Consider the following 6,886-nt stretch of genomic DNA (forward strand, 5'->3'; position numbering starts at 1 on the left):
GATTTTGGGTTGTTTTGATGAATTGTGATGTTGATATTGATAAAATGGTGTTGAAGATTGAGATTGATATTGATCATGATGATTGTTGGTGATATAATGATGATGGATGATTGTGTTGGTTGAGAAACGTTATAATGTGAAATAATTGATAATTGAGGTTGAGGAATATGTAATGTGAATGGAAATTGGTATAAATGGGGATTTGTGACACAAAAGATAAGTTATGAGGTAAATTGGAGTTTGGTGTGATCTTAAGTTGGTTTGGTTATGAATTTTTGGGAATTGAGAAATTAGTGAACTTTTGTAAAAATAGAATTTTGATGAACTTCAATGGATCATATCCTGAGCTACAGTTTGTGAAATGGAATGAATTTTATATCAAATCAATGATAATTTAAAGAGCTTTAAAACGGTATCAATTTTGTAAAAATCCGAATTTTGTAGAGAAAGATATGATCGTTGCAAGTTAGTGTCTGAAATCTGAATTCTGTGAATGCTGCAGAATTTGTGATTTCTGGTTTGTGTGCACACGCACAGCCTTGTGCACACGCACACAAGGGGATATGGCTGCTGTTGGGAGCACTAGCATGCTATGTGCGCACACACAACCAACAAAATTTTGCAAGTTGTACGCACGCACACGCTGGAAGGTGCATTCTGTTGAGGGAGTTCGCACACATCGTGCATATAAACAGAATGAATATTTTTACTTCCTGTGCATACGCACACCTCTATGCGTACACACACTTCTTGAAAATCCCTATGGGCATGCGTACGCACACTGCCCTGTTTTTCAATAAAAACCTTATTTTTAACTGTTTCACCTTCTCGGTAAGCTTGTAAACTTCCGTAACACTTATCTAAGACTCTTTGGCTTGTTTTTGGATGTCAAAACATAGAGAAGCTCCTAGGTGAATTTAATTCGGTATTTCTGGTAAAAAGTTAGAGAGCGGAGGCTTAGATTTCTGGTGTCCTGAGAATAGATTAGCTGAGAGAGATGACGAAGTACTGTAATAACGATTGATATAAAGAATTGTGGAAATTATGAATTGACAGTGGTTTAGATGAGTCTGGGACTCAGAATGAAATGATGAATTATTGATATACTGGAAAATGATTTTCTAAAAACCACTGGATTACTATTATATACTGAGATTTGTTAAGACTCTATGCGTCTGGCAGGGACGGTAGGTTAATCCCACCTGTCGAGGTCGCGGCAGTGGCGTAAGGACGGTAGGTTTTTCCCGTTTATGCTGATATGTGAGGTCTGTGGTAAGAGTATCCCGCTCGCATCCCTTCGGAATCACTATAGTGTGCAGGCACTCATCCTGGACTGTGATCCGGGCACGATATCTTGGGGGTTCCCATTATGAGACCGAAGGGCGACATCTCCATTGAGATGTGTCGGGTTGGTGATGAACTAGAATCATGTTGGTTAGGAATTTCTCTTATAGAAAGAATAATTTCGTTGTAAGCATAGCTCCAAACTAACAAACAACTTCTCACATCAAATTAAAATTTTTGGTTTTGTCACATGTACAAACCCCAAATAAGAATTAACCGAAGTATTTAGACTCCGGGTCGTCTCACGAGGATAGCAATGAAGTGGTCAATTATTGGCTACGAAAATGCAAGGGGTTTGATTGATAAAGGGCAAGAAATTAAATGTGCAAGAAAGGTAAATCAAGCAAGTATTTAAAGGAGATAAGTAAACAAGAGAAAGCAAGTAATTAAGAGAGAGACATTCATGACAAAGATTGAGAACTTAGGCTTTCTATCCTAGTCATGCAATGCTCAATTCATCTTATTTAGTCAACTCCAACAAATGGAAGAAGGTGTCATGTTATCTTCACATAGGGAGAATGTCAAACAAGACTAACCAACCATATCACAATAATAACAAGAATCTATCTCATTACATCATCCCCGAAAATGGACGAAGGTATCACATTATCTTCACACTCGAAGAAAGTTTAACAAAACTAGCTAATCTCAATCCAAAGGTTCTAATCAACTCACTAAGTGAATTAGCAAGAGATTAGAGTTAATGGAAACAATATTAGCTAACAACTCTAGATCACCAACATGAGTTGGGTTTTCATGACTCAAGAATGCCTAATTACTCTTTCCAAGCCAAGAATACTTAAAATCTACTCTAAAGCCCAACCAAGCATTTTGTCAAACAATTGGTGGATAACAATGGAAAGCATAGTAAAAGTGCAAGAATAATAAATCTATCAACTACCAATTGCAAGAAAAGTAAATTCACAACTCAAATCAACAATTAAAAGAACATCAAACATTACATTTCATGAAAGAGATCCAAATCCATCAAGAGTTCATCATTAACATTACAACTAAGAGAATCAAGATGTAGAAATGAGAAATTATAAAAGAAACAAGATGGGATTAAGTAACTAATTCAAGATCCAAGATAATCTAACCTAATCCTAACCTAATTCTAGAGAGAAGAGGGAGCTTCTCTCTCTAGAAAACTAACTAAAGGCTCATGTTGACTAACTAATTGCTTCCCCTTTGCTTGGACTCCAATTCTGCATGAAATACACTCAGAAACAAGTTGGATTTGGGCCTAGACAGCTCAGAAATTGCCCCCAGCGTTTTGCCTTTAAGTGGGTCACGTGAGAGTATCGGCGCGTACGCGCCATGTGCACGTGTGCGTTGATTGGCTGTTTCTTCATCCACACGGACGCGGCATGTGTGCGTGCGTGTCTCTATGCGAAATCACTTCTGCACGTGCGCGCCTTGTACGCGTGCGCGCCCATTGATGCATTCCCAATCTTTGTTTCTTCATGCATTCTCCACTTTGTATGCTTTTCTCCTCATTTCTTCCATCCAATACTTGCCTTATGATCCTGAAATCACTCAACAAACACATCAAGGTATCGAATGGAATTAAAGTGAATCAAAATCACCAATTTAAGGGCCTAAAAAGCATGTTTTTACACTTAAGCACAATTCAAGGGAGAATTACAATACCATGCTATTTCATTGAATAAATGTGGAAAAAGGTGGTAAAATCCCCTAAAATAAGCACAAGATAAATCACAAAATCGGGGTTTATCAAATCTTCCCACACTTAAACTAAGCATGTCCTCATGCTAAAATTAAGAAAGAAGCAAAGGGTATCAACATTTATTCAATGCAAACTAACTAAATGTAATCTATCTATATGAAATCTATTTACATGAATGCAATGGCTTAGTCAGACTAAATCAATCTGCAAGAATACATATGCAAGCACAAGGGCTAAGGCAATGGCAATCAAAGCAAACCACAATTGGGTTGAATCATTGAAAGATTTTACAAACTTGCAAGAAAAGATGATCATCGGCGGAAACATGTAAATGAGCGATCGAACCCTCGTCGAATGTGTATCCGCTCTAAGCGCTCAGGTTGTATGGGGTTGATTCACTCAATTCTCCCCCAATCATGCTTTCTAAGATTTGTTTTTCATCTAACAATCAACAATTACTTTATGCATGCATACAAATATCATGAGGACTTTCTCATAGGTTGTAATGGGACTAGGGTCAAGGTAGGATGCATATGGTCAAGTGAGCTTAAGATTTGAATCTTTGATTAACTTAAACTTCCCACCTAACCTATGATAACCTATACAATTCTAAACAAACCTAGCTATCCATTCTTCACTATTCCACACACTCATGCATTTCCTTTAGATCACCATACATATGCATTGGTTATTATTGAACTTTACCTTGGGGCGTTTTTGTCCCCTTTTTATTGCAATTCTTTTTCTTTCTTTTTCTAGGTTTTTTTAAGCTAAAATATATACAAGAATATCAATGCATATGGTTTACACATGATTAATACATGAGTATGCGCCCAATTCCCAAGATTTTTCAACAAAAACACAAACACACTTTTATCTCTACCTAATGTTCCCAACTTTCCCAAAATCATATGATGAATACACTCACTAGCCTAAGCTAATCAAAGATCCAAATTATGGGCATTTATTATTTTTCACTTAAGCTTGTAATGTGCTTCAATTAAGAATAAGTGGGTTAAGCATAGGCTCAAAATTGGCTAACAATGGAAGATAAAAGGTAGGCTATTTGGGTAAGTGAGCTGTTTGAACAATGGCCTCAATCATATAAATACATGTGTACACAAAGTAATGGACATAAAGAATCAAACAAATCAAAGATTACACTCATAGGAAGAGAATAATGCACACAAGAATGAAAATAAGTGGTTTTATGATGTAACCACACAGTTAGGCTCAAAACTTACATGCTTGTGTTCTTTGCGCAAAACATGATCCACAATTGTATAATTCAAGCAAGTTCTAAAAAATTTTCATCCAATTGGAGTGGTGCCCTAGAAATGTATTTCTTGGAAATTTTCATCATATTTACTAAGCTTATTCTAATGCAATATTGTGATTTAAATTTTTTTTTTAAATTTTCTCTAGTTTACCCCCTTTTCAACACAATTCTTATACAAAAAAGGTCAACTAGATTTTAACAATCCAAAATATTTTTCTAATCACAGTCAAAAGCCAAGATGCGTATATATATATATATATATATATATATATATATATATATATATATATATAATAAAAGTGTGCAATAACCAAAATAAGGGTATCCACAACAGCAAATATGTACAGTAATCCCAAAATGATCTCAAAGATAGAGTGCAAAATAAAATAAAGTAGCAAAAACTAGAGATAAATGTCTGAAAGTTCACCACGCAAATTCTATCCACCGGTCACGAATGGTGACCTCCCCACACTTTAGAATAAAGCATCATCCTCGATGCTACTGCTGAAGCTTGGGATGGGGGTCAATAGTCACGCCGGACTATGGCTCAGGCTCAGGCTGTAGCGGTGGTACTGGCTGTGACACTGGTTGTGGATCCTCAGGGGGCTGCTGAACCTCTGTGGTGGCCTGTGTCTCTGGTGGTGCCTCGTGCTGAGTCGGCTCCTCAACATGCTCCTCCTTCTGATCCTGCTCATCGGAGGCGGGAGAGTCTGGGAGTGGAGGTAGCTCAATACCCTGTGAGACAAACACCTGGTCTATGCGGTCGAGACATCACAGGATACAACGCTCACTGCGCTCCATGAAGCGAAACAGGCGCTGCACCAACAGGTATGTCGGCTCAGGTACTGGCGGTAGTGGTAAAGGTGCTGCGGCTGCTGAAGATGAGGCGGGTCCTGCTGCTACGGAAGATGAAGGGTGAGCTGCCTCCACCACTACTCTGGCTCGAGATCGGCATCTAGGTGGAGGCTTCTTGTGCACCCACCCACCCCATGGAATAGTAACCTCCTTATCGTCGTCATCTGGGGGTGGTGGTGTCACATCATCGTCCTCCCATGGACATCAACTAGCTCAATCATGCTGGTGACTAATGTAGAAAAGGGTAGGAGGCCACGGATATGTGCTCGCCACATACTCTGCTTGATCAACCGGGAGAAGTTTACCTCCTTCCCCACCATGACACAGCCAATGAGAACTAGCATATCCATCGGAATTTCTAAAAAGTGAGTGGTGAGAAAGACATAATGGGCAAATATATGCTGCCAAGTCTTAGCCTCTCTCGACAGATAAGTGAAAAGCATCCCATTGGGCTTCTTGTTCCCAGAATCCATCACCCAAGGGGCATCAGGTGTGGCAATCACGCGCTTAAGCGCCTTATAATCAAAAGTCATGCAGTGGATGGTTACCTCTGCCTGCTTATAGGTGCATGTGTTATCAGGGCGAAGTCGGTAAAGCAATGCCTCCCCAATAGCAGCCTCAGTGATCATAATCTACCTACCCCGCAGATGGACTGAATCATGAGTGGCATGGAAGAAGTTGCAGTAGAATTCCCTTACTCACAAAGTATTTATCCTCCCTAAATCCCTATCAACAAAATCCAAGCCCAACTCCAGAATACGGGTGTTTATCATGCGTCTCACATCATTGGGAAGGACCAGCTTCTTCTCAATGTTCAGGTTCGTCTTCCGGAATTTAGGGAAGCGAAGCTCACAGTAGAGGTTGGGGAATTTGATTGGGTTAGTGGATGGGAGTAGCTGATTCTCTTTGTCCACTTCATTCAGCGGATCTTAGCATAGTTTGCATAAGGAGAAGGGGTAGAGGCTTTAGAGCGCTTTCTCTTCTTAGAAGTAGTGGCTATAGCTTTTCCTTTGTCTGACATCCTGAAAAACAGATATGATATGATATAAGCAATTAGCCAGGTATATGTATAGCACTTAAAGTAAGGCATACTCATGAAGTGAGTGAAGAGAAGAGAATTCTTGGAATGCAAGTAACAAAATTCAGAATTCAAATCAAGTTACAAACCAAGAATTCAAACCATAACTGCACAATACTTGTTCATTGAGCCTAAGAAATGCCATATTCAAAAGAATGATTAAAAGAGTTATGTTCAAAACAAAAGGAAGAAATCAGTTGGTTAATCAAGTTAGAGTTAGAAATTAGTTCAAAAATCAGTGATATGACAATTATCGGCTCAATTAAAAGAAGTGTACAAAATAGGGGTGCAAGCATACTCACAACCATGAAATGCTTATAGTCATTGATGATGAAATATGATATTGCCAAAAAGCAACCAATTATGAAAACAGGTCATCAATCAATGTAAGGATCACTAGAATTGTATGAATTGGTGTTGGTAAAATCAAAATTTTGAAAAACAAGTCAAACAAGAAACATTCAACACCAAGTTCAATAAGGCATAAAAGTCACAAGTTCAAACAAGAATGGAAAACCTTATGATCCATATGACTTAATGCAAAATAGGTATGATATAAGGAATCAATTAACCACATAGGTTAAGAACCTTCAAACTTGTGAGTTTATGCAAAAGAGGCACTGGTGCACGAAATTGTGAT

This window comes from Arachis hypogaea, chromosome 14 (genome assembly GCF_003086295.3).
Source record: "Arachis hypogaea cultivar Tifrunner chromosome 14, arahy.Tifrunner.gnm2.J5K5, whole genome shotgun sequence".
NCBI classification, from domain to species: Eukaryota; Viridiplantae; Streptophyta; class Magnoliopsida; order Fabales; family Fabaceae; genus Arachis; species Arachis hypogaea.